General features: G+C 44.2%; 82 non-coding genes across 82 annotated transcripts; all 82 read right to left on the bottom strand.

Annotated features, from left to right (window-relative positions):
* Window positions 1-86: 86 nt before the first annotated feature.
* On the bottom strand, window positions 87-159 carry Trnat-ugu (transfer RNA threonine (anticodon UGU)). Its single transcript has one exon. It is a non-coding gene; the product is annotated as a tRNA-Thr (tRNA).
* Window positions 160-245: 86 nt separating this feature from the next.
* On the bottom strand, window positions 246-318 carry Trnat-ugu (transfer RNA threonine (anticodon UGU)). Its single transcript has one exon. It is a non-coding gene; the product is annotated as a tRNA-Thr (tRNA).
* Window positions 319-406: 88 nt separating this feature from the next.
* On the bottom strand, window positions 407-479 carry Trnat-ugu (transfer RNA threonine (anticodon UGU)). The gene has a single exon. It is a non-coding gene; the product is annotated as a tRNA-Thr (tRNA).
* Window positions 480-565: 86 nt separating this feature from the next.
* On the bottom strand, window positions 566-638 carry Trnat-cgu (transfer RNA threonine (anticodon CGU)). The gene has a single exon. It is a non-coding gene; the product is annotated as a tRNA-Thr (tRNA).
* Window positions 639-725: 87 nt separating this feature from the next.
* Window positions 726-798, bottom strand: Trnat-cgu (transfer RNA threonine (anticodon CGU)). The gene has a single exon. It is a non-coding gene; the product is annotated as a tRNA-Thr (tRNA).
* Window positions 799-885: 87 nt separating this feature from the next.
* Trnat-ugu (transfer RNA threonine (anticodon UGU)) lies at window positions 886-958 on the bottom strand. Its single transcript has one exon. It is a non-coding gene; the product is annotated as a tRNA-Thr (tRNA).
* A 403-nt stretch (window positions 959-1,361) lies between these two features.
* On the bottom strand, window positions 1,362-1,434 carry Trnat-ugu (transfer RNA threonine (anticodon UGU)). The gene has a single exon. It is a non-coding gene; the product is annotated as a tRNA-Thr (tRNA).
* An 88-nt stretch (window positions 1,435-1,522) lies between these two features.
* On the bottom strand, window positions 1,523-1,595 carry Trnat-ugu (transfer RNA threonine (anticodon UGU)). Its single transcript has one exon. It is a non-coding gene; the product is annotated as a tRNA-Thr (tRNA).
* Window positions 1,596-1,681: 86 nt separating this feature from the next.
* Window positions 1,682-1,754, bottom strand: Trnat-cgu (transfer RNA threonine (anticodon CGU)). The gene has a single exon. It is a non-coding gene; the product is annotated as a tRNA-Thr (tRNA).
* Window positions 1,755-1,841: 87 nt separating this feature from the next.
* On the bottom strand, window positions 1,842-1,914 carry Trnat-cgu (transfer RNA threonine (anticodon CGU)). Its single transcript has one exon. It is a non-coding gene; the product is annotated as a tRNA-Thr (tRNA).
* An 87-nt stretch (window positions 1,915-2,001) lies between these two features.
* Trnat-ugu (transfer RNA threonine (anticodon UGU)) lies at window positions 2,002-2,074 on the bottom strand. Its single transcript has one exon. It is a non-coding gene; the product is annotated as a tRNA-Thr (tRNA).
* An 86-nt stretch (window positions 2,075-2,160) lies between these two features.
* Trnat-ugu (transfer RNA threonine (anticodon UGU)) lies at window positions 2,161-2,233 on the bottom strand. Its single transcript has one exon. It is a non-coding gene; the product is annotated as a tRNA-Thr (tRNA).
* Window positions 2,234-2,481: 248 nt separating this feature from the next.
* On the bottom strand, window positions 2,482-2,554 carry Trnat-cgu (transfer RNA threonine (anticodon CGU)). Its single transcript has one exon. It is a non-coding gene; the product is annotated as a tRNA-Thr (tRNA).
* Window positions 2,555-2,641: 87 nt separating this feature from the next.
* Trnat-ugu (transfer RNA threonine (anticodon UGU)) lies at window positions 2,642-2,714 on the bottom strand. Its single transcript has one exon. It is a non-coding gene; the product is annotated as a tRNA-Thr (tRNA).
* An 86-nt stretch (window positions 2,715-2,800) lies between these two features.
* Trnas-uga (transfer RNA serine (anticodon UGA)) lies at window positions 2,801-2,873 on the bottom strand. The gene has a single exon. It is a non-coding gene; the product is annotated as a tRNA-Ser (tRNA).
* An 88-nt stretch (window positions 2,874-2,961) lies between these two features.
* Window positions 2,962-3,034, bottom strand: Trnat-ugu (transfer RNA threonine (anticodon UGU)). Its single transcript has one exon. It is a non-coding gene; the product is annotated as a tRNA-Thr (tRNA).
* Window positions 3,035-3,120: 86 nt separating this feature from the next.
* Window positions 3,121-3,193, bottom strand: Trnat-cgu (transfer RNA threonine (anticodon CGU)). The gene has a single exon. It is a non-coding gene; the product is annotated as a tRNA-Thr (tRNA).
* Window positions 3,194-3,280: 87 nt separating this feature from the next.
* On the bottom strand, window positions 3,281-3,353 carry Trnat-cgu (transfer RNA threonine (anticodon CGU)). The gene has a single exon. It is a non-coding gene; the product is annotated as a tRNA-Thr (tRNA).
* Window positions 3,354-3,440: 87 nt separating this feature from the next.
* Trnat-ugu (transfer RNA threonine (anticodon UGU)) lies at window positions 3,441-3,513 on the bottom strand. Its single transcript has one exon. It is a non-coding gene; the product is annotated as a tRNA-Thr (tRNA).
* A 403-nt stretch (window positions 3,514-3,916) lies between these two features.
* Window positions 3,917-3,989, bottom strand: Trnat-ugu (transfer RNA threonine (anticodon UGU)). The gene has a single exon. It is a non-coding gene; the product is annotated as a tRNA-Thr (tRNA).
* An 88-nt stretch (window positions 3,990-4,077) lies between these two features.
* On the bottom strand, window positions 4,078-4,150 carry Trnat-ugu (transfer RNA threonine (anticodon UGU)). Its single transcript has one exon. It is a non-coding gene; the product is annotated as a tRNA-Thr (tRNA).
* An 86-nt stretch (window positions 4,151-4,236) lies between these two features.
* Window positions 4,237-4,309, bottom strand: Trnat-cgu (transfer RNA threonine (anticodon CGU)). Its single transcript has one exon. It is a non-coding gene; the product is annotated as a tRNA-Thr (tRNA).
* An 87-nt stretch (window positions 4,310-4,396) lies between these two features.
* Trnat-cgu (transfer RNA threonine (anticodon CGU)) lies at window positions 4,397-4,469 on the bottom strand. Its single transcript has one exon. It is a non-coding gene; the product is annotated as a tRNA-Thr (tRNA).
* An 87-nt stretch (window positions 4,470-4,556) lies between these two features.
* On the bottom strand, window positions 4,557-4,629 carry Trnat-ugu (transfer RNA threonine (anticodon UGU)). Its single transcript has one exon. It is a non-coding gene; the product is annotated as a tRNA-Thr (tRNA).
* An 86-nt stretch (window positions 4,630-4,715) lies between these two features.
* Trnat-ugu (transfer RNA threonine (anticodon UGU)) lies at window positions 4,716-4,788 on the bottom strand. The gene has a single exon. It is a non-coding gene; the product is annotated as a tRNA-Thr (tRNA).
* Window positions 4,789-5,036: 248 nt separating this feature from the next.
* On the bottom strand, window positions 5,037-5,109 carry Trnat-cgu (transfer RNA threonine (anticodon CGU)). The gene has a single exon. It is a non-coding gene; the product is annotated as a tRNA-Thr (tRNA).
* An 87-nt stretch (window positions 5,110-5,196) lies between these two features.
* Trnat-ugu (transfer RNA threonine (anticodon UGU)) lies at window positions 5,197-5,269 on the bottom strand. The gene has a single exon. It is a non-coding gene; the product is annotated as a tRNA-Thr (tRNA).
* Window positions 5,270-5,355: 86 nt separating this feature from the next.
* Trnas-uga (transfer RNA serine (anticodon UGA)) lies at window positions 5,356-5,428 on the bottom strand. The gene has a single exon. It is a non-coding gene; the product is annotated as a tRNA-Ser (tRNA).
* Window positions 5,429-5,516: 88 nt separating this feature from the next.
* Window positions 5,517-5,589, bottom strand: Trnat-ugu (transfer RNA threonine (anticodon UGU)). The gene has a single exon. It is a non-coding gene; the product is annotated as a tRNA-Thr (tRNA).
* Window positions 5,590-5,675: 86 nt separating this feature from the next.
* Trnat-cgu (transfer RNA threonine (anticodon CGU)) lies at window positions 5,676-5,748 on the bottom strand. Its single transcript has one exon. It is a non-coding gene; the product is annotated as a tRNA-Thr (tRNA).
* An 87-nt stretch (window positions 5,749-5,835) lies between these two features.
* Window positions 5,836-5,908, bottom strand: Trnat-cgu (transfer RNA threonine (anticodon CGU)). Its single transcript has one exon. It is a non-coding gene; the product is annotated as a tRNA-Thr (tRNA).
* Window positions 5,909-5,995: 87 nt separating this feature from the next.
* On the bottom strand, window positions 5,996-6,068 carry Trnat-ugu (transfer RNA threonine (anticodon UGU)). Its single transcript has one exon. It is a non-coding gene; the product is annotated as a tRNA-Thr (tRNA).
* A 403-nt stretch (window positions 6,069-6,471) lies between these two features.
* Window positions 6,472-6,544, bottom strand: Trnat-ugu (transfer RNA threonine (anticodon UGU)). The gene has a single exon. It is a non-coding gene; the product is annotated as a tRNA-Thr (tRNA).
* Window positions 6,545-6,632: 88 nt separating this feature from the next.
* On the bottom strand, window positions 6,633-6,705 carry Trnat-ugu (transfer RNA threonine (anticodon UGU)). The gene has a single exon. It is a non-coding gene; the product is annotated as a tRNA-Thr (tRNA).
* Window positions 6,706-6,791: 86 nt separating this feature from the next.
* On the bottom strand, window positions 6,792-6,864 carry Trnat-cgu (transfer RNA threonine (anticodon CGU)). The gene has a single exon. It is a non-coding gene; the product is annotated as a tRNA-Thr (tRNA).
* Window positions 6,865-6,951: 87 nt separating this feature from the next.
* On the bottom strand, window positions 6,952-7,024 carry Trnat-cgu (transfer RNA threonine (anticodon CGU)). The gene has a single exon. It is a non-coding gene; the product is annotated as a tRNA-Thr (tRNA).
* Window positions 7,025-7,111: 87 nt separating this feature from the next.
* On the bottom strand, window positions 7,112-7,184 carry Trnat-ugu (transfer RNA threonine (anticodon UGU)). Its single transcript has one exon. It is a non-coding gene; the product is annotated as a tRNA-Thr (tRNA).
* A 403-nt stretch (window positions 7,185-7,587) lies between these two features.
* On the bottom strand, window positions 7,588-7,660 carry Trnat-ugu (transfer RNA threonine (anticodon UGU)). The gene has a single exon. It is a non-coding gene; the product is annotated as a tRNA-Thr (tRNA).
* An 87-nt stretch (window positions 7,661-7,747) lies between these two features.
* Window positions 7,748-7,820, bottom strand: Trnat-cgu (transfer RNA threonine (anticodon CGU)). Its single transcript has one exon. It is a non-coding gene; the product is annotated as a tRNA-Thr (tRNA).
* An 86-nt stretch (window positions 7,821-7,906) lies between these two features.
* Window positions 7,907-7,979, bottom strand: Trnat-ugu (transfer RNA threonine (anticodon UGU)). Its single transcript has one exon. It is a non-coding gene; the product is annotated as a tRNA-Thr (tRNA).
* An 88-nt stretch (window positions 7,980-8,067) lies between these two features.
* On the bottom strand, window positions 8,068-8,140 carry Trnat-ugu (transfer RNA threonine (anticodon UGU)). The gene has a single exon. It is a non-coding gene; the product is annotated as a tRNA-Thr (tRNA).
* An 87-nt stretch (window positions 8,141-8,227) lies between these two features.
* Window positions 8,228-8,300, bottom strand: Trnat-ugu (transfer RNA threonine (anticodon UGU)). Its single transcript has one exon. It is a non-coding gene; the product is annotated as a tRNA-Thr (tRNA).
* Window positions 8,301-8,548: 248 nt separating this feature from the next.
* Window positions 8,549-8,621, bottom strand: Trnat-cgu (transfer RNA threonine (anticodon CGU)). The gene has a single exon. It is a non-coding gene; the product is annotated as a tRNA-Thr (tRNA).
* An 87-nt stretch (window positions 8,622-8,708) lies between these two features.
* Window positions 8,709-8,781, bottom strand: Trnat-ugu (transfer RNA threonine (anticodon UGU)). Its single transcript has one exon. It is a non-coding gene; the product is annotated as a tRNA-Thr (tRNA).
* An 86-nt stretch (window positions 8,782-8,867) lies between these two features.
* Trnat-ugu (transfer RNA threonine (anticodon UGU)) lies at window positions 8,868-8,940 on the bottom strand. Its single transcript has one exon. It is a non-coding gene; the product is annotated as a tRNA-Thr (tRNA).
* An 88-nt stretch (window positions 8,941-9,028) lies between these two features.
* On the bottom strand, window positions 9,029-9,101 carry Trnat-ugu (transfer RNA threonine (anticodon UGU)). The gene has a single exon. It is a non-coding gene; the product is annotated as a tRNA-Thr (tRNA).
* Window positions 9,102-9,187: 86 nt separating this feature from the next.
* On the bottom strand, window positions 9,188-9,260 carry Trnat-cgu (transfer RNA threonine (anticodon CGU)). Its single transcript has one exon. It is a non-coding gene; the product is annotated as a tRNA-Thr (tRNA).
* An 87-nt stretch (window positions 9,261-9,347) lies between these two features.
* Window positions 9,348-9,420, bottom strand: Trnat-cgu (transfer RNA threonine (anticodon CGU)). Its single transcript has one exon. It is a non-coding gene; the product is annotated as a tRNA-Thr (tRNA).
* An 87-nt stretch (window positions 9,421-9,507) lies between these two features.
* Window positions 9,508-9,580, bottom strand: Trnat-ugu (transfer RNA threonine (anticodon UGU)). The gene has a single exon. It is a non-coding gene; the product is annotated as a tRNA-Thr (tRNA).
* Window positions 9,581-9,983: 403 nt separating this feature from the next.
* Window positions 9,984-10,056, bottom strand: Trnat-ugu (transfer RNA threonine (anticodon UGU)). Its single transcript has one exon. It is a non-coding gene; the product is annotated as a tRNA-Thr (tRNA).
* An 88-nt stretch (window positions 10,057-10,144) lies between these two features.
* On the bottom strand, window positions 10,145-10,217 carry Trnat-ugu (transfer RNA threonine (anticodon UGU)). Its single transcript has one exon. It is a non-coding gene; the product is annotated as a tRNA-Thr (tRNA).
* An 86-nt stretch (window positions 10,218-10,303) lies between these two features.
* Window positions 10,304-10,376, bottom strand: Trnat-cgu (transfer RNA threonine (anticodon CGU)). Its single transcript has one exon. It is a non-coding gene; the product is annotated as a tRNA-Thr (tRNA).
* Window positions 10,377-10,463: 87 nt separating this feature from the next.
* Window positions 10,464-10,536, bottom strand: Trnat-cgu (transfer RNA threonine (anticodon CGU)). Its single transcript has one exon. It is a non-coding gene; the product is annotated as a tRNA-Thr (tRNA).
* Window positions 10,537-10,623: 87 nt separating this feature from the next.
* Trnat-ugu (transfer RNA threonine (anticodon UGU)) lies at window positions 10,624-10,696 on the bottom strand. Its single transcript has one exon. It is a non-coding gene; the product is annotated as a tRNA-Thr (tRNA).
* Window positions 10,697-10,782: 86 nt separating this feature from the next.
* Window positions 10,783-10,855, bottom strand: Trnat-ugu (transfer RNA threonine (anticodon UGU)). Its single transcript has one exon. It is a non-coding gene; the product is annotated as a tRNA-Thr (tRNA).
* A 248-nt stretch (window positions 10,856-11,103) lies between these two features.
* On the bottom strand, window positions 11,104-11,176 carry Trnat-cgu (transfer RNA threonine (anticodon CGU)). Its single transcript has one exon. It is a non-coding gene; the product is annotated as a tRNA-Thr (tRNA).
* Window positions 11,177-11,263: 87 nt separating this feature from the next.
* On the bottom strand, window positions 11,264-11,336 carry Trnat-ugu (transfer RNA threonine (anticodon UGU)). The gene has a single exon. It is a non-coding gene; the product is annotated as a tRNA-Thr (tRNA).
* An 86-nt stretch (window positions 11,337-11,422) lies between these two features.
* Window positions 11,423-11,495, bottom strand: Trnas-uga (transfer RNA serine (anticodon UGA)). Its single transcript has one exon. It is a non-coding gene; the product is annotated as a tRNA-Ser (tRNA).
* An 88-nt stretch (window positions 11,496-11,583) lies between these two features.
* Window positions 11,584-11,656, bottom strand: Trnat-ugu (transfer RNA threonine (anticodon UGU)). Its single transcript has one exon. It is a non-coding gene; the product is annotated as a tRNA-Thr (tRNA).
* An 86-nt stretch (window positions 11,657-11,742) lies between these two features.
* Window positions 11,743-11,815, bottom strand: Trnat-cgu (transfer RNA threonine (anticodon CGU)). Its single transcript has one exon. It is a non-coding gene; the product is annotated as a tRNA-Thr (tRNA).
* An 87-nt stretch (window positions 11,816-11,902) lies between these two features.
* Trnat-cgu (transfer RNA threonine (anticodon CGU)) lies at window positions 11,903-11,975 on the bottom strand. Its single transcript has one exon. It is a non-coding gene; the product is annotated as a tRNA-Thr (tRNA).
* Window positions 11,976-12,062: 87 nt separating this feature from the next.
* On the bottom strand, window positions 12,063-12,135 carry Trnat-ugu (transfer RNA threonine (anticodon UGU)). The gene has a single exon. It is a non-coding gene; the product is annotated as a tRNA-Thr (tRNA).
* Window positions 12,136-12,538: 403 nt separating this feature from the next.
* On the bottom strand, window positions 12,539-12,611 carry Trnat-ugu (transfer RNA threonine (anticodon UGU)). The gene has a single exon. It is a non-coding gene; the product is annotated as a tRNA-Thr (tRNA).
* Window positions 12,612-12,699: 88 nt separating this feature from the next.
* Window positions 12,700-12,772, bottom strand: Trnat-ugu (transfer RNA threonine (anticodon UGU)). The gene has a single exon. It is a non-coding gene; the product is annotated as a tRNA-Thr (tRNA).
* Window positions 12,773-12,858: 86 nt separating this feature from the next.
* Trnat-cgu (transfer RNA threonine (anticodon CGU)) lies at window positions 12,859-12,931 on the bottom strand. Its single transcript has one exon. It is a non-coding gene; the product is annotated as a tRNA-Thr (tRNA).
* An 87-nt stretch (window positions 12,932-13,018) lies between these two features.
* Window positions 13,019-13,091, bottom strand: Trnat-cgu (transfer RNA threonine (anticodon CGU)). Its single transcript has one exon. It is a non-coding gene; the product is annotated as a tRNA-Thr (tRNA).
* An 87-nt stretch (window positions 13,092-13,178) lies between these two features.
* Trnat-ugu (transfer RNA threonine (anticodon UGU)) lies at window positions 13,179-13,251 on the bottom strand. Its single transcript has one exon. It is a non-coding gene; the product is annotated as a tRNA-Thr (tRNA).
* An 86-nt stretch (window positions 13,252-13,337) lies between these two features.
* On the bottom strand, window positions 13,338-13,410 carry Trnat-ugu (transfer RNA threonine (anticodon UGU)). Its single transcript has one exon. It is a non-coding gene; the product is annotated as a tRNA-Thr (tRNA).
* An 86-nt stretch (window positions 13,411-13,496) lies between these two features.
* Trnat-ugu (transfer RNA threonine (anticodon UGU)) lies at window positions 13,497-13,569 on the bottom strand. The gene has a single exon. It is a non-coding gene; the product is annotated as a tRNA-Thr (tRNA).
* A 248-nt stretch (window positions 13,570-13,817) lies between these two features.
* Window positions 13,818-13,890, bottom strand: Trnat-ugu (transfer RNA threonine (anticodon UGU)). The gene has a single exon. It is a non-coding gene; the product is annotated as a tRNA-Thr (tRNA).
* An 86-nt stretch (window positions 13,891-13,976) lies between these two features.
* Window positions 13,977-14,049, bottom strand: Trnat-ugu (transfer RNA threonine (anticodon UGU)). The gene has a single exon. It is a non-coding gene; the product is annotated as a tRNA-Thr (tRNA).
* Window positions 14,050-14,137: 88 nt separating this feature from the next.
* Window positions 14,138-14,210, bottom strand: Trnat-ugu (transfer RNA threonine (anticodon UGU)). The gene has a single exon. It is a non-coding gene; the product is annotated as a tRNA-Thr (tRNA).
* An 86-nt stretch (window positions 14,211-14,296) lies between these two features.
* Window positions 14,297-14,369, bottom strand: Trnat-cgu (transfer RNA threonine (anticodon CGU)). The gene has a single exon. It is a non-coding gene; the product is annotated as a tRNA-Thr (tRNA).
* Window positions 14,370-14,456: 87 nt separating this feature from the next.
* On the bottom strand, window positions 14,457-14,529 carry Trnat-cgu (transfer RNA threonine (anticodon CGU)). Its single transcript has one exon. It is a non-coding gene; the product is annotated as a tRNA-Thr (tRNA).
* An 87-nt stretch (window positions 14,530-14,616) lies between these two features.
* Trnat-ugu (transfer RNA threonine (anticodon UGU)) lies at window positions 14,617-14,689 on the bottom strand. Its single transcript has one exon. It is a non-coding gene; the product is annotated as a tRNA-Thr (tRNA).
* Window positions 14,690-15,092: 403 nt separating this feature from the next.
* Window positions 15,093-15,165, bottom strand: Trnat-ugu (transfer RNA threonine (anticodon UGU)). The gene has a single exon. It is a non-coding gene; the product is annotated as a tRNA-Thr (tRNA).
* Window positions 15,166-15,253: 88 nt separating this feature from the next.
* Trnat-ugu (transfer RNA threonine (anticodon UGU)) lies at window positions 15,254-15,326 on the bottom strand. The gene has a single exon. It is a non-coding gene; the product is annotated as a tRNA-Thr (tRNA).
* An 86-nt stretch (window positions 15,327-15,412) lies between these two features.
* Window positions 15,413-15,485, bottom strand: Trnat-cgu (transfer RNA threonine (anticodon CGU)). Its single transcript has one exon. It is a non-coding gene; the product is annotated as a tRNA-Thr (tRNA).
* Window positions 15,486-15,572: 87 nt separating this feature from the next.
* On the bottom strand, window positions 15,573-15,645 carry Trnat-cgu (transfer RNA threonine (anticodon CGU)). Its single transcript has one exon. It is a non-coding gene; the product is annotated as a tRNA-Thr (tRNA).
* An 87-nt stretch (window positions 15,646-15,732) lies between these two features.
* On the bottom strand, window positions 15,733-15,805 carry Trnat-ugu (transfer RNA threonine (anticodon UGU)). Its single transcript has one exon. It is a non-coding gene; the product is annotated as a tRNA-Thr (tRNA).
* Window positions 15,806-16,209: 404 nt separating this feature from the next.
* Window positions 16,210-16,282, bottom strand: Trnat-ugu (transfer RNA threonine (anticodon UGU)). The gene has a single exon. It is a non-coding gene; the product is annotated as a tRNA-Thr (tRNA).
* An 86-nt stretch (window positions 16,283-16,368) lies between these two features.
* Window positions 16,369-16,441, bottom strand: Trnat-ugu (transfer RNA threonine (anticodon UGU)). Its single transcript has one exon. It is a non-coding gene; the product is annotated as a tRNA-Thr (tRNA).
* Between the last annotated feature and the right edge of the window lie 21 nt (window positions 16,442-16,462).

Here is a 16,462-nt window from a genome sequence, read left to right as displayed (position 1 = left end):
ACGTTAGCACCTTCGCCCCTGAAGCAAAGATAAACTTTTTACAATGACATCCACACACGTAAAAGTGAAAAAATACGCTATGCTCTAGCCACCAGTGAGGATTGAACTCACGACTCCTGGTTTACAAGACCAGTGCTCTAACCGCTGAGCTATAGTGGCTACGTTAGCACCTTCTCCCTGAAGCAAAGATAAGCTTTTTACAATGACATCCACACACGTAAAAGTGAAAAAATACGCTATGCTCTAGCCACCAGTGAGGATTGAACTCACGACCCCTGGTTTACAAGACCAGTGCTCTAACCACAGAGCTATAGTGGCTACATTAGCACCTTCGCCCCTGAAGCAAAGATAAACTTTTTACAAATTACATCCACACACGTAAAAGTGAAAAAATACGCTATGCTGTAGCCACTAGTGAGGATTGAACTCACGTCCCCTGGTTTACAAGACCAGTGCTCTAACCACTGAGCTATAGTGGCTACGTTAGCACCTTCGCCCTGAAGCAAAGATAAACTTTTTACAAATGACTTTCACACACGTAAAAGTGAAAGAAAACGCTATGTGTAGCCACCAGTGAGGATTAAACTCACGACCCCTGGTTTACGAGACCAGTGCTCTACCCACTGAGCTATAGTGGCTACGTTAGCACCTTCGCCCTGAAGCAAAGAGAAACTTTTTACAAATGACATCCACACACGTAAAAGTGAAAAAATACGCTTTGCTCCAGCCACCAGTGAGGATTGAACTCACTACCCCTGGTTTACGAGACCAGTGCTCAAACCACTGAGCTAAAGTGGCTACGTTAGCGCCTTCGCCCTGAAGCAAAGATAAACGTTTTACAAATGATATCCACACACGTAAAAGTGAAAAAATACGCTATGCTCTAGCCACCAGTGAGGATTGAACTCACTACCCCTGGTTTACAAGACCAGTGCTCTAACCACTGAGCTATAGTGGCTACGTTAGCACCTTCTCCCTGAAGCAAAGATAAACTTTTTACAATGACATCCACACACGTAAAAGTGAAAAAATACGCTATGCTCTAGCCACCATTGAGGATAGAACTCACGACCCCTGGTTTACAAGACCAGTGCTCTAACCACAGAGCTATAGTGGCTACGTTAGCGCCTTCGCCCCTGAAGCAAAGATAAACTTTTTACAAATGACATCCACACACGTAAATGTGAAAAAATACGCTTTGCTCTAGCATGTGAGGATTGAACTCATGACCCCTGGTTTACGAGACCAGTGCTCTAACCACTGAGCTATAGTGGCTACGTTAGCACCTTCTCCCTGAAGCAAAGATAAACTTTTTACAATGACATCCACACACGTAAAAGTGAAAAAATACGCTATGCTCTAGCCACCAGCGAGGATTGAACTCACGACCCCTGGTTTACAAGACCAGTGCTCTAACCACAGAGCTATAGTGGCTACATTAGCACCTTCGCCCCTGAAGCAAAGATAAACTTTTTACAAATTACATCCACACACGTAAAAGTGAAAAAATACGCTATGCTGTAGCCACTAGTGAGGATTGAACTCACGACCCCTGGTTTACAAGACCAGTGCTCTAACCACTGAGCTATAGTGGCTACGTTAGCACTTTCGCCCTGAAGCAAAGATAAACTTTTTACAAATGACTTTCACACACGTAAAAGTGAAAGAAAACGCTATGCGTAGCCACCAGTGAGGATTGAACTCACGACCCCTGGTTTACGAGACCAGTGCTCTAACCACTGAGCTATAGTGGCTACATTAGCACCTTCGCCCTGAAGCAAAGAGAAACTTTTTACAAATGACATCCACACACGTAAAAGTGAAAAAATACGCTTTGCTCTAGCCACCAGTGAGGATTGAACTCACTACCCCTGGTTTACGAGACCAGTGCTCAAACCACTGAGCTAAAGTGGCTACGTTAGCGCCTTCGCCCTGAAGCAAAGATAAACGTTTTACAAATGATATCCACACACGTAAAAGTGAAAAAATACGCTATGCTCTAGCCACCAGTGAGGATTGAACTCACTACCCCTGGTTTACAAGACCGGTGCTCTAACCACTGAGCTATAGTGGCTACGTTAACACCTTCTCCCTGAAGCAAAGATAAACTTTTTACAATGACATCCACACACGTAAAAGTGAAAAATTACGCTATGCTCTAGCCACCAGTGAGGATTGAACTCACGACACCTGGTTTACAAGACCAGTGCTCTAACCACTGAGCTATAATGGCTACGTTAGCACCTTCGCCCCGGAAGCAAAGATAAACTTTTTACAATGACATCCACACACGTAAAAGTGAAAAAATACGCTATGCTCTAGCCACCAGTGAGGAGTGAACTCACGACCCCTGGTTTACAAGACCAGTGCTCTAACCACAGAGCTAAAGTGGCTACGTTAGCACCTTCGCCCCTGAAGCAAAGATAAACTTTTTACAAATGACATCCACACACGTAAAAGTGAAAAAATACGCTATGCTCTAGCCACCATTGAGGATTGAACTCACGACCCCTGGTTTACGAGACCAGTGCTCTAACCACTGAGCTATGATGGCTACGTTAGCACCTTCGCCCCTGAAGCAAAGATAAACTTTTTACAATGACATCCACACACGTAAAAGTGAAAAAATACGCTATGCTCTAGCCACCAGTGAGGATTGAACTCACGACTCCTGGTTTACAAGACCAGTGCTCTAACCGCTGAGCTATAGTGGCTACGTTAGCACCTTCTCCCTGAAGCAAAGATAAGCTTTTTACAATGACATCCACACACGTAAAAGTGAAAAAATACGCTATGCTCTAGCCACCAGTGAGGATTGAACTCACGACCCCTGGTTTTCAAGACCAGTGCTCTAACCACAGAGCTATAGTGGCTACATTAGCACCTTCGCCCCTGAAGCAAAGATAAACTTTTTACAAATTACATCCACACACGTAAAAGTGAAAAAATACGCTATGCTGTAGCCACTAGTGAGGATTGAACTCACGACCCCTGGTTTACAAGACCAGTGCTCTAACCACTGAGCTATAGTGGCTACGTTAGCACCTTCGCCCTGAAGCAAAGATAAACTTTTTTCAAATGACTTTCACACACGTAAAAGTGAAAGAAAACGCTATGTGTAGCCACCAGTGAGGATTGAACTCACGACCCCTGGTTTACGAGACCAGTGCTCTACCCACTGAGCTATAGTGGCTACGTTAGCACCTTCGCCCTGAAGCAAAGAGAAACTTTTTACAAATGACATCCACACACGTAAAAGTGAAAAAATACGCTTTGCTCCAGCCACCAGTGAGGATTGAACTCACTACCCCTGGTTTACGAGACCAGTGCTCAAACCACTGAGCTAAAGTGGCTACGTTAGCGCCTTCGCCCTGAAGCAAAGATAAACGTTTTACAAATGATATCCACACACGTAAAAGTGAAAAAATACGCTATGCTCTAGCCACCAGTGAGGATTGAACTCACTACCCCTGGTTTACAAGACCAGTGCTCTAACCACTGAGCTATAGTGGCTACGTTAGCACCTTCTCCCTGAAGCAAAGATAAACTTTTTACAATGACATCCACACACGTAAAAGTGAAAAAATACGCTATGCTCTAGCCACCATTGAGGATAGAACTCACGACCCCTGGTTTACAAGACCAGTGCTCTAACCACAGAGCTATAGTGGCTACGTTAGCGCCTTCGCCCCTGAAGCAAAGATAAACTTTTTACAAATGACATCCACACACGTAAATGTGAAAAAATACGCTTTGCTCTAGCATGTGAGGATTGAACTCATGACCCCTGGTTTACGAGACCAGTGCTCTAACCACTGAGCTATAGTGGCTACGTTAGCACCTTCTCCCTGAAGCAAAGATAAACTTTTTACAATGACATCCACACACGTAAAAGTGAAAAAATACGCTATGCTCTAGCCACCAGCGAGGATTGAACTCACGACCCCTGGTTTACAAGACCAGTGCTCTAACCACAGAGCTATAGTGGCTACATTAGCACCTTCGCCCCTGAAGCAAAGATAAACTTTTTACAAATTACATCCACACACGTAAAAGTGAAAAAATACGCTATGCTGTAGCCACTAGTGAGGATTGAACTCACGACCCCTGGTTTACAAGACCAGTGCTCTAACCACTGAGCTATAGTGGCTACGTTAGCACTTTCGCCCTGAAGCAAAGATAAACTTTTTACAAATGACTTTCACACACGTAAAAGTGAAAGAAAACGCTATGCGTAGCCACCAGTGAGGATTGAACTCACGACCCCTGGTTTACGAGACCAGTGCTCTAACCACTGAGCTATAGTGGCTACATTAGCACCTTCGCCCTGAAGCAAAGAGAAACTTTTTACAAATGACATCCACACACGTAAAAGTGAAAAAATACGCTTTGCTCTAGCCACCAGTGAGGATTGAACTCACTACCCCTGGTTTACGAGACCAGTGCTCAAACCACTGAGCTAAAGTGGCTACGTTAGCGCCTTCGCCCTGAAGCAAAGATAAACGTTTTACAAATGATATCCACACACGTAAAAGTGAAAAAATACGCTATGCTCTAGCCACCAGTGAGGATTGAACTCACTACCCCTGGTTTACAAGACCGGTGCTCTAACCACTGAGCTATAGTGGCTACGTTAACACCTTCTCCCTGAAGCAAAGATAAACTTTTTACAATGACATCCACACACGTAAAAGTGAAAAATTACGCTATGCTCTAGCCACCAGTGAGGATTGAACTCACGACACCTGGTTTACAAGACCAGTGCTCTAACCACTGAGCTATAATGGCTACGTTAGCACCTTCGCCCCGGAAGCAAAGATAAACTTTTTACAATGACATCCACACACGTAAAAGTGAAAAAATACGCTATGCTCTAGCCACCAGTGAGGAGTGAACTCACGACCCCTGGTTTACAAGACCAGTGCTCTAACCACAGAGCTAAAGTGGCTACGTTAGCACCTTCGCCCCTGAAGCAAAGATAAACTTTTTACAAATGACATCCACACACGTAAAAGTGAAAAAATACGCTATGCTCTAGCCACCATTGAGGATTGAACTCACGACCCCTGGTTTACGAGACCAGTGCTCTAACCACTGAGCTATGATGGCTACGTTAGCACCTTCGCCCCTGAAGCAAAGATAAACTTTTTACAATGACATCCACACACGTAAAAGTGAAAAAATACGCTATGCTCTAGCCACCAGTGAGGATTGAACTCACGACTCCTGGTTTACAAGACCAGTGCTCTAACCGCTGAGCTATAGTGGCTACGTTAGCACCTTCTCCCTGAAGCAAAGATAAGCTTTTTACAATGACATCCACACACGTAAAAGTGAAAAAATACGCTATGCTCTAGCCACCAGTGAGGATTGAACTCACGACCCCTGGTTTTCAAGACCAGTGCTCTAACCACAGAGCTATAGTGGCTACATTAGCACCTTCGCCCCTGAAGCAAAGATAAACTTTTTACAAATTACATCCACACACGTAAAAGTGAAAAAATACGCTATGCTGTAGCCACTAGTGAGGATTGAACTCACGACCCCTGGTTTACAAGACCAGTGCTCTAACCACTGAGCTATAGTGGCTACGTTAGCACCTTCGCCCTGAAGCAAAGATAAACTTTTTTCAAATGACTTTCACACACGTAAAAGTGAAAGAAAACGCTATGTGTAGCCACCAGTGAGGATTGAACTCACGACCCCTGGTTTACGAGACCAGTGCTCTAACCACTGAGCTATAGTGGCTACGTTTGCACCTTCGCCCTGAAGCAAAGAGAAACTTTTTACAAATGACATCCACACACGTAAAAGTGAAAAAATACGCTTTGCTCTAGCCACCAGTGAGGATTGAACTCACTACCCCTGGTTTACGAGACCAGTGCTCAAACCACTGAGCTAAAGTGGCTACGTTAGCGCCTACGCCCTGAAGCAAAGATAAACGTTTTACAAATGATATCCACACACGTAAAAGTGAAAAAATACGCTATGCTCTAACCACCAGTGAGGATTGAACTCACTACCCCTGGTTTACAAGACCAGTGCTCTAACCACTGAGCTATAGTGGCTACGTTAGCACCTTCTCCCTGAAGCAAAGATAAACTTTTTACAATGACATCCACACACGGAAAAGTGAAAAAATACGCTATGCTCTAGCCACCATTGATGATAGAACTCACGACCCCTGGTTTACAAGACCAGTGCTCTAGCCACAGAGCTATATTGGCTACGTTAGCGCCTTCGCCCTTGAAGCAAAGATAAACTTTTTACAAATGACATCCACACACGTAAATGTGAAAAAATACGCTTTGCTCTAGCATGTGAGGATTGAACTCATGACCCCTGGTTTACGAGACCAGTGCTCTAACCACTGAGCTATAGTGGCTACGTTAGCACCTTCTCCCTGAAGCAAAGATAAACTTTTTACAATGACATCCACACACGTAAAAGTGAAAAAATACGCTATGCTCTAGCCACCAGTGAGGATTGAACTCACGACCCCTGGTTTACAAGACCAGTGCTCTAACCACAGAGCTATAGTGGCTACATTAGCACCTTCGCCCCTGAAGCAAAGATAAACTTTTTACAAATTACATCCACACACGTAAAAGTGAAAAAATACGCTATGCTGTAGCCACTAGTGAGGATTGAACTCACGACCCCTGGTTTACAAGACCAGTGCTCTAACCACTGAGCTATAGTGGATACGTTAGCACCTTCGCCCTGAAGCAAAGATAAACTTTTTACAAATGAATTTCACACACGTAAAAGTGAAAGAAAACGCTATGTGTAGCCACCAGTGAGGATTGAACTCACGACCCCTGGTTTACGAGACCAGTGCTCTAACCACTGAGCTATAGTGGCTACGTTAGCACCTTCGCCCTGAAGCAAAGAGAAACTTTTTACAAATGACATCCACACACGTAAAAGTGAAAAAATACGCTTTGCTCTAGCCACCAGTGAGGATTGAACTCACTACCCCTGGTTTACGAGACCAGTGCTCAAACCACTGAGCTAAAGTGGCTACGTTAGCGCCTTCGCCCTGAAGCAAAGATAAACGTTTTACAAATGATATCCACACACGTAAAAGTGAAAAAATACGCTATGCTCCAGCCACCAGTGAGGATTGAACTCACTACCCCTGGTTTACAACACCAGTGCTCTAACCACTGAGCTATAGTGGCTACGTTAGCACCTTCTCCCTGAAGCAAAGATAAACTTTTTACAATGACATCCACACACGTAAAAGTGAAAAAATACGCTATGCTCTAGCCACCATTGAGGATAGAACTCACGACACCTGGTTTACAAGACCAGTGCTCTAACCACAGAGCTATAGTGGCTACGTTAGCGCCCACGCCCCTGAATCAAAGATAAACTTTTTACAAATGACATCCACACACGTAAATGTGAAAAAATACGCTTTGCTCTAGCATGTGAGGATTGGACTCACGACCCCTGGTTTACAAGAACAGTGCTCTAACCACTGAGCTATAGTGGCTACGTTAGCACCTTCGCCCTGAAGCAAAGATAAACTTTTTTCAATGACATCCACACACGTAAAAGTGAAAAAATACGCTATGCTCTAGCCACCAGTGAGGATTGAACTCACGACCCCTGGTTTACAAGACCAGTGCTCTAACCACTGAGCTATAGTGGCTACGTTAGCACCTTCGCCCTGAAGCAAAGATAAACTTTTTACAAATGACATCGACACACGTAAAAGTGAAAAAATACGCTTTGATCTAGCCACCAGTGAGGATTGAACTCACGACCCCTGGTTTACGAGACCAGTGCTCTAACCACCGAGCTATAGTGGCTACGTTAGCACCTTCGCCCTGAAGGAAGGATAAACTTTTTACAAATGACATCCACACACGTAAAAGTGAAAAATACGCTATGTTCTAGCCACCAGTGAGGATTGAACTCACGACACCTGGTTTACAAGACCAGTGCTCTAACCACAGAGCTATAGTGGCTACATTTGCACCTTCACCCCTGAAGCAAAGATAAACTTTTTACAAATGACATCCACACACGTAAAAGTGAAAAAATACGCTATGCTCTAGCCACTAGTGAGGATTGAATTTACGACCCCTGGTTTACAAGACCAGTGCTCTAACCACTGAGCTATAGTGGCTACGTTTGCACCTTCGCCCTGAAGCAAAGATAAACCTTTTACAAATGACATCCACACACGTAAAAGTGAAAAAATACGCTATGCTGTAGCCACCAGTGAGGATTGAACTCATGAATCCTGGTTTACAAGACCAGTGCTCTAACCACTGAGCTATAATGGCTACGTTAGCACCTTCGCCCCGGAAGCAAAGATAAACTTTTTACAATGACATCCACACACGTAAAAGTGAAAAAATACTCTATGCTCTAGCCACCAGTGAGGAGTGAACTCACGACCCCTGGTTTACAAGACCAGTGCTCTAACCACAGAGCTAAAGTGGCTACTTTAGCACCTTCGCCCCTGAAGCAAAGATAAACTTTTTACAAATGACATCCACAAACGTAAAAGTGAAAAAATACGCTATGCTCTAGCCACCATTGAGGATTGAACTCACGACCCCTGGTTTACGAGACCAGTGCTCTAACCACTGAGCTATGATGGCTACGTTAGCACCTTCGCCCCTGAAGCAAAGATAAACTTTTTACAATGACATCCACACACGTAAAAGTGAAAAAATACGCTATGCTCTAGCCACCAGTGAGGATTGAACTCACGACTCCTGGTTTACAAGACCAGTGCTCTAACCGCTGAGCTATAGTGGCTACGTTAGCACCTTCTCCCTGAAGCAAAGATAAGCTTTTTACAATGACATCCACACACGTAAAAGTGAAAAAATACGCTATGCTCTAGCCACCAGTGAGGATTGAACTCACGACCCCTGGTTTACAAGACCAGTGCTCTAACCACAGAGCTATAGTGGCTACATTAGCACCTTCGCCCCTGAAGCAAAGATAAACTTTTTACAAATTACATCCACACACGTAAAAGTGAAAAAATACGCTATGCTGTAGCCACTAGTGAGGATTGAACTCACGTCCCCTGGTTTACAAGACCAGTGCTCTAACCACTGAGCTATAGTGGCTACGTTAGCACCTTCGCCCTGAAGCAAAGATAAACTTTTTACAAATGACTTTCACACACGTAAAAGTGAAAGAAAACGCTATGTGTAGCCACCAGTGAGGATTGAACTCACGACCCCTGGTTTACGAGACCAGTGCTCTACCCACTGAGCTATAGTGGCTACGTTAGCACCTTCGCCCTGAAGCAAAGAGAAACTTTTTACAAATGACATCCACACACGTAAAAGTGAAAAAATACGCTTTGCTCTAGCCACCAGTGAGGATTGAACTCACTACCCCTGGTTTACGAGACCAGTGCTCAAACCACTGAGCTAAAGTGGCTACGTTAGCGCCTTCGCCCTGAAGCAAAGATAAACGTTTTACAAATGATATCCACACACGTAAAAGTGAAAAAATACGCTATGCTCTAGCCACCAGTGAGGATTGAACTCACTACCCCTGGTTTACAAGACCAGTGCTCTAACCACTGAGCTATAGTGGCTACGTTAGCACCTTCTCCCTGAAGCAAAGATAAACTTTTTACAATGACATCCACACACGTAAAAGTGAAAAAATACGCTATGCTCTAGCCACCATTGAGGATAGAACTCACGACCCCTGGTTTACAAGACCAGTGCTCTAACCACAGAGCTATAGTGGCTACGTTAGCGCCTTCGCCCCTGAAGCAAAGATAAACTTTTTACAAATGACATCCACACACGTAAATGTGAAAAAATACGCTTTGCTCTAGCATGTGAGGATTGAACTCATGACCCCTGGTTTACGAGACCAGTGCTCTAACCACTGAGCTATAGTGGCTACGTTAGCACCTTCTCCCTGAAGCAAAGATAAACTTTTTACAATGACATCCACACACGTAAAAGTGAAAAAATACGCTATGCTCTAGCCACCAGCGAGGATTGAACTCACGACCCCTGGTTTACAAGACCAGTGCTCTAACCACAGAGCTATAGTGGCTACATTAGCACCTTCGCCCCTGAAGCAAAGATAAACTTTTTACAAATTACATCCACACACGTAAAAGTGAAAAAATACGCTATGCTGTAGCCACTAGTGAGGATTGAACTCACGACCCCTGGTTTACAAGACCAGTGCTCTAACCACTGAGCTATAGTGGCTACGTTAGCACTTTCGCCCTGAAGCAAAGATATACTTTTTACAAATGACTTTCACACACGTAAAAGTGAAAGAAAACGCTATGCGTAGCCACCAGTGAGGATTGAACTCACGACCCCTGGTTTACGAGACCAGTGCTCTAACCACTGAGCTATAGTGGCTACATTAGCACCTTCGCCCTGAAGCAAAGAGAAACTTTTTACAAATGACATCCACACACGTAAAAGTGAAAAAATACGCTTTGCTCTAGCCACCAGTGAGGATTGAACTCACTACCCCTGGTTTACGAGACCAGTGCTCAAACCACTGAGCTAAAGTGGCTACGTTAGCGCCTTCGCCCTGAAGCAAAGATAAACGTTTTACAAATGATATCCACACACGTAAAAGTGAAAAAATACGCTATGCTCTAGCCACCAGTGAGGATTGAACTCACTACCCCTGGTTTACAAGACCGGTGCTCTAACCACTGAGCTATAGTGGCTACGTTAACACCTTCTCCCTGAAGCAAAGATAAACTTTTTACAATGACATCCACACACGTAAAAGTGAAAAATTACGCTATGCTCTAGCCACCAGTGAGGATTGAACTCACGACACCTGGTTTACAAGACCAGTGCTCTAACCACTGAGCTATAATGGCTACGTTAGCACCTTCGCCCCGGAAGCAAAGATAAACTTTTTACAATGACATCCACACACGTAAAAGTGAAAAAATACGCTATGCTCTAGCCACCAGTGAGGAGTGAACTCACGACCCCTGGTTTACAAGACCAGTGCTCTAACCACAGAGCTAAAGTGGCTACGTTAGCACCTTCGCCCCTGAAGCAAAGATAAACTTTTTACAAATGACATCCACACACGTAAAAGTGAAAAAATACGCTATGCTCTAGCCACCATTGAGGATTGAACTCACGACCCCTGGTTTACGAGACCAGTGCTCTAACCACTGAGCTATGATGGCTACGTTAGCACCTTCGCCCCTGAAGCAAAGATAAACTTTTTACAATGACATCCACACACGTAAAAGTGAAAAAATACGCTATGCTCTAGCCACCAGTGAGGATTGAACTCACGACTCCTGGTTTACAAGACCAGTGCTCTAACCGCTGAGCTATAGTGGCTACGTTAGCACCTTCTCCCTGAAGCAAAGATAAGCTTTTTACAATGACATCCACACACGTAAAAGTGAAAAAATACGCTATGCTCTAGCCACCAGTGAGGATTGAACTCACGACCCCTGGTTTTCAAGACCAGTGCTCTAACCACAGAGCTATAGTGGCTACATTAGCACCTTCGCCCCTGAAGCAAAGATAAACTTTTTACAAATTACATCCACACACGTAAAAGTGAAAAAATACGCTATGCTGTAGCCACTAGTGAGGATTGAACTCACGTCCCCTGGTTTACAAGACCAGTGCTCTAACCACTGAGCTATAGTGGCTACGTTAGCACCTTCGCCCTGAAGCAAAGATAAACTTTTTACAAATGACTTTCACACACGTAAAAGTGAAAGAAAACGCTATGTGTAGCCACCAGTGAGGATTGAACTCACGACCCCTGGTTTACGAGACCAGTGCTCTACCCACTGAGCTATAGTGGCTACGTTAGCACCTTCGCCCTGAAGCAAAGAGAAACTTTTTACAAATGACATCCACACACGTAAAAGTGAAAAAATACGCTTTGCTCTAGCCACCAGTGAGGATTGAACTCACTACCCCTGGTTTACGAGACCAGTGCTCAAACCACTGAGCTAAAGTGGCTACGTTAGCGCCTTCGCCCTGAAGCAAAGATAAACGTTTTACAAATGATATCCACACACGTAAAAGTGAAAAAATACGCTATGCTCTAGCCACCAGTGAGGATTGAACTCACTACCCCTGGTTTACAAGACCAGTGCTCTAACCACTGAGCTATAGTGGCTACGTTAGCACCTTCTCCCTGAAGCAAAGATAAACTTTTTACAATGACATCCACACACGTAAAAGTGAAAAAATACGCTATGCTCTAGCCACCATTGAGGATAGAACTCACGACCCCTGGTTTACAAGACCAGTGCTCTAACCACAGAGCTATAGTGGCTACGTTAGCGCCTTCGCCCCTGAAGCAAAGATAAACTTTTTACAAATGACATCCACACACGTAAATGTGAAAAAATACGCTTTGCTCTAGCATGTGAGGATTGAACTCATGACCCCTGGTTTACGAGACCAGTGCTCTAACCACTGAGCTATAGTGGCTACGTTAGCACCTTCTCCCTGAAGCAAAGATAAACTTTTTACAATGACATCCACACACGTAAAAGTGAAAAAATACGCTATGCTCTAGCCACCAGCGAGGATTGAACTCACGACCCCTGGTTTACAAGACCAGTGCTCTAACCACAGAGCTATAGTGGCTACATTAGCACCTTCGCCCCTGAAGCAAAGATAAACTTTTTACAAATTACATCCACACACGTAAAAGTGAAAAAATACGCTATGCTGTTGCCACTAGTGAGGATTGAACTCACGACCCCTGGTTTACAAGACCAGTGCTCTAACCACTGAGCTATAGTAGCTACGTTAGCACTTTCGCCCTGAAGCAAAGATAAACTTTTTACAAATGACTTTCACACACGTAAAAGTGAAAGAAAACGCTATGCGTAGCCACCAGTGAGGATTGAACTCACGACCCCTGGTTTACGAGACCAGTGCTCTAACCACTGAGCTATAGTGGCTACATTAGCACCTTCGCCCTGAAGCAAAGAGAAACTTTTTACAAATGACATCCACACACGTAAAAGTGAAAAAATACGCTTTGCTCTAGCCACCAGTGAGGATTGAACTCACTACCCCTGGTTTACGAGACCAGTGCTCAAACCACTGAGCTAAAGTGGCTACGTTAGCGCCTTCGCCCTGAAGCAAAGATAAACGTTTTACAAATGATATCCACACACGTAAAAGTGAAAAAATACGCTATGCTCTAGCCACCAGTGAGGATTGAACTCACTACCCCTGGTTTACAAGACCGGTGCTCTAACCACTGAGCTATAGTGGCTACGTTAACACCTTCTCCCTGAAGCAAAGATAAACTTTTTACAATGACATCCACACACGTAAAAGTGAAAAATTACGCTATGCTCTAGCCACCAGTGAGGATTGAACTCACGACACCTGGTTTACAAGACCAGTGCTCTAACCACTGAGCTATAGTGGTTCCGTTAGCACCTTCTCCCTGAAGCAAAGATAAACTTTTTACAATGACATCCACACACGTAAAAGTGAAAAAATACGCTATGCTCTAGCCGCCAGTGAGGATTGAACTCACGACCCCTGGTTTACAAGACCAGTGCTCTAACCACAGAGCTAAAGTGGCTACGTTAGCACCTTCGCCCCTGAAGCAAAGATAAACTTTTTACAAATGACATCCACACACGTAAAAGTGAAAAAATACGCTATGCTCTAGCCACAATTGAGGATTGAACTCACGACCCCTGGTTTACGAGACCAGTGCTCTAACCACTGAGCTGTGATGACTACGTTAGCGCCTTCGCCCCTGAAGCAAAGATAAACTTTTTACAATGACATCCACACACGTAAAAGTGAAAAATTACGCTATGCTCTAGCCACCAGTGAGGATTGAACTCACGACACCTGGTTTACAAGACCAGTGCTCTAACCACTGAGCTATAGTGGCAACGTTAGCACCTTCTCCCTGAAGCAAAGATAAACTTTTTACAATGACATCCACACACGTAAAAGTGAAAAAATACGCTATGCTCTAGCCACCAGTGAGGATTGAACTCACGACCCCTGGTTTACAAGACCAGTGCTCTAACCACAGAGCTATAGTGGCTACATTAGCACCTTCGCCCCTGAAGCAAAGATAAACTTTTTACAAATTACATCCACACACGTAAAAGTGAAAAAGTACGCTATGCTGTAGCCACTAGTGAGGATTGAACTCACGACCCCTGGTTTACAAGACCAGTGCTCTAACCACTGAGCTATAGTGGCTACGTTAGCACCTTCGCCCTGAAGCAAAGATAAACTTTTTACAAATGACTTTTACACACGTAAAAGTGAAAGAAAACGCTATGTGTAGCCACCAGTGAGGATTGAACTCACGACCCCTGGTTTACGAGACCAGTGCTCTAACCACTGAGCTATAGTGGCTACGTTAGCACCTTCGCCCTGAAGCAAAGAGAAACTTTTTACAAATGACATCCACACACGTAAAAGTGAAAAAATACGCTTTGCTCTAGCCACCAGTGAGGATTGAACTCACTACCCCTGGTTTACGAGACCAGTGCTCAAACCACTGAGCTAAAGTGGCTACGTTAGCGCCTACGCCCTGAAGCAAAGATAAACGTTTTACAAATGATATCCACACACGTAAAAGTGAAAAAATACGCTATGCTCTAGCCACCAGTGAGGATTGAACTCACTACCCCTGGTTTACAAGACGAGTGCTCTAACCACTGAGGTATAGTGGCTACGTTAGCACCTTCTCCCTGAAGCAAAGATAAACTTTTTACAATGACATCCACACACGTAAAAGTGAAAAAATACGCTATGCTCTAGCCACCATTGAGGATAGAACTCACGACCCCTGATTTACAAGACCAGTGCTCTAACCACAGAGCTATAGTGGCTACGTTAGCGCCTTCGCCCCTGAAGCAAAGATAAACTTTTTACAAATGACATCCACACAAGTAAATGTGAAAAAATACACTTTGCTCTAGCATGTGAGGATTGAACTCATGACCCCTGGTTTACGAGACCAGTGCTCTAACCACTGAGCTATAGTGGCTACGTTAGCACCTTCTCCCTGAAGCAAAGATAAACTTTTTACAATGACATCCACACACGTAAAAGTGAAAAAATACGCTATGCTCTAGCCACCAGTGAGGATTGAACTCACGACCCCTGGTTTACAAGACCAGTGCTCTAACCACAGAGCTATAGTGGCTACATTAGCACCTTCGCCCCTAAAGCAAAGATAAACTTTTTACAAATTACATCCACACACGTAAAAGTGAAAAAATACGCTATGCTGTAGCCACTAGTGAGGATTGAACTCACGACCCCTGGTTTACAAGACCAGTGCTCTAACCACTGAGCTATAGTGGCTACGTTAGCAAATTCGCCCTGAAGCAAAGATAAACTTTTTACAAATGACTTTCACACACGTAAAAGTGAAAGAAAACGCTATGTGTAGCCACCAGTGAGGATTGAACTCACGACCCCTGGTTTACGAGACCAGTGCTCTAACCACTGAGCTATAGTGGCTACGTTAGCACCTTCGCCCTGAAGCAAAGAGAAACTTTTTACAAATGACATCCAGACACGTAAAAGTGAAAAAATACGCTTTGCTCTAGCCACCAGTGAGGATTGAACTCACTACCCCTGGTTTACGAGACCAGTGCTCAAACCACTGAGCTAAAGTGGCTACGTTAGCGCCTACGCCCTGAAGCAAAGATAAACGTTTTACAAATGATATCCACACACGTAAAAGTGAAAAAATACGCTATGCTCTAGCCACCAGTGAGGATTGAACTCACTACCCCTGGTTTACAAGACCAGTGCTCTAACCACTGAGCTATAGTGGCTACGTTAGCACCTTCTCCCTGAAGCAAAGATAAACTTTTTACAATGACATCCACACACGTAAAAGTGAAAAAATACGCTATGCTCTAGCCACCATTGAGGATAGAACTCACGACCCCTGATTTACAAGACCAGTGCTCTAACCTCAGAGCTATAGTGGCTACGTTAGCGCCTTCGCCCCTGAAGCAAAGATAAACTTTTTACAAATGACATCCACACACGTAAATGTGAAAAAATACGCTTTGCTCTAGCATGTGAGGATTGAACTCATGACCCCTGGTTTACGAGACCAGTGCTCTAACCACTGAGCTATAGTGGCTACGTTAGCACCTTCGCCCTGAAGCAAAGATAAACGTTTTACAAATGACATCCACACACGTAAAAGTGAAAAAATACGCTATGCTGTAGCCACCAGTGAGGATTGGACTCACGACCCCTGGTTTACAAGAACAGTGCTCTAACCACTGAGCTATAGTGGCTACGTTAGCACCTTCGCCCTGAAGCAAAGATAAACTTTTTTCAATGACATCCACACACGTAAAAGTGAAAAAATACGCTATGCTCTAGCCACCAGTGAGGATTGAACTCACGACCCCTGGTTTACAAGACCAGTGCTCTAACCACTGAGCTATAGTGGCTACGTTAGCACCTTCGCCCTG

Source organism: Argiope bruennichi, chromosome 10 (genome assembly GCF_947563725.1).
Source record: "Argiope bruennichi chromosome 10, qqArgBrue1.1, whole genome shotgun sequence".
In the NCBI taxonomy this organism is placed as follows: Eukaryota; Metazoa; Arthropoda; class Arachnida; order Araneae; family Araneidae; genus Argiope; species Argiope bruennichi.
The sequence above is the reverse complement of the archived record's forward strand: the minus strand, read 5'-3'. Positions and strand labels throughout refer to the sequence as shown.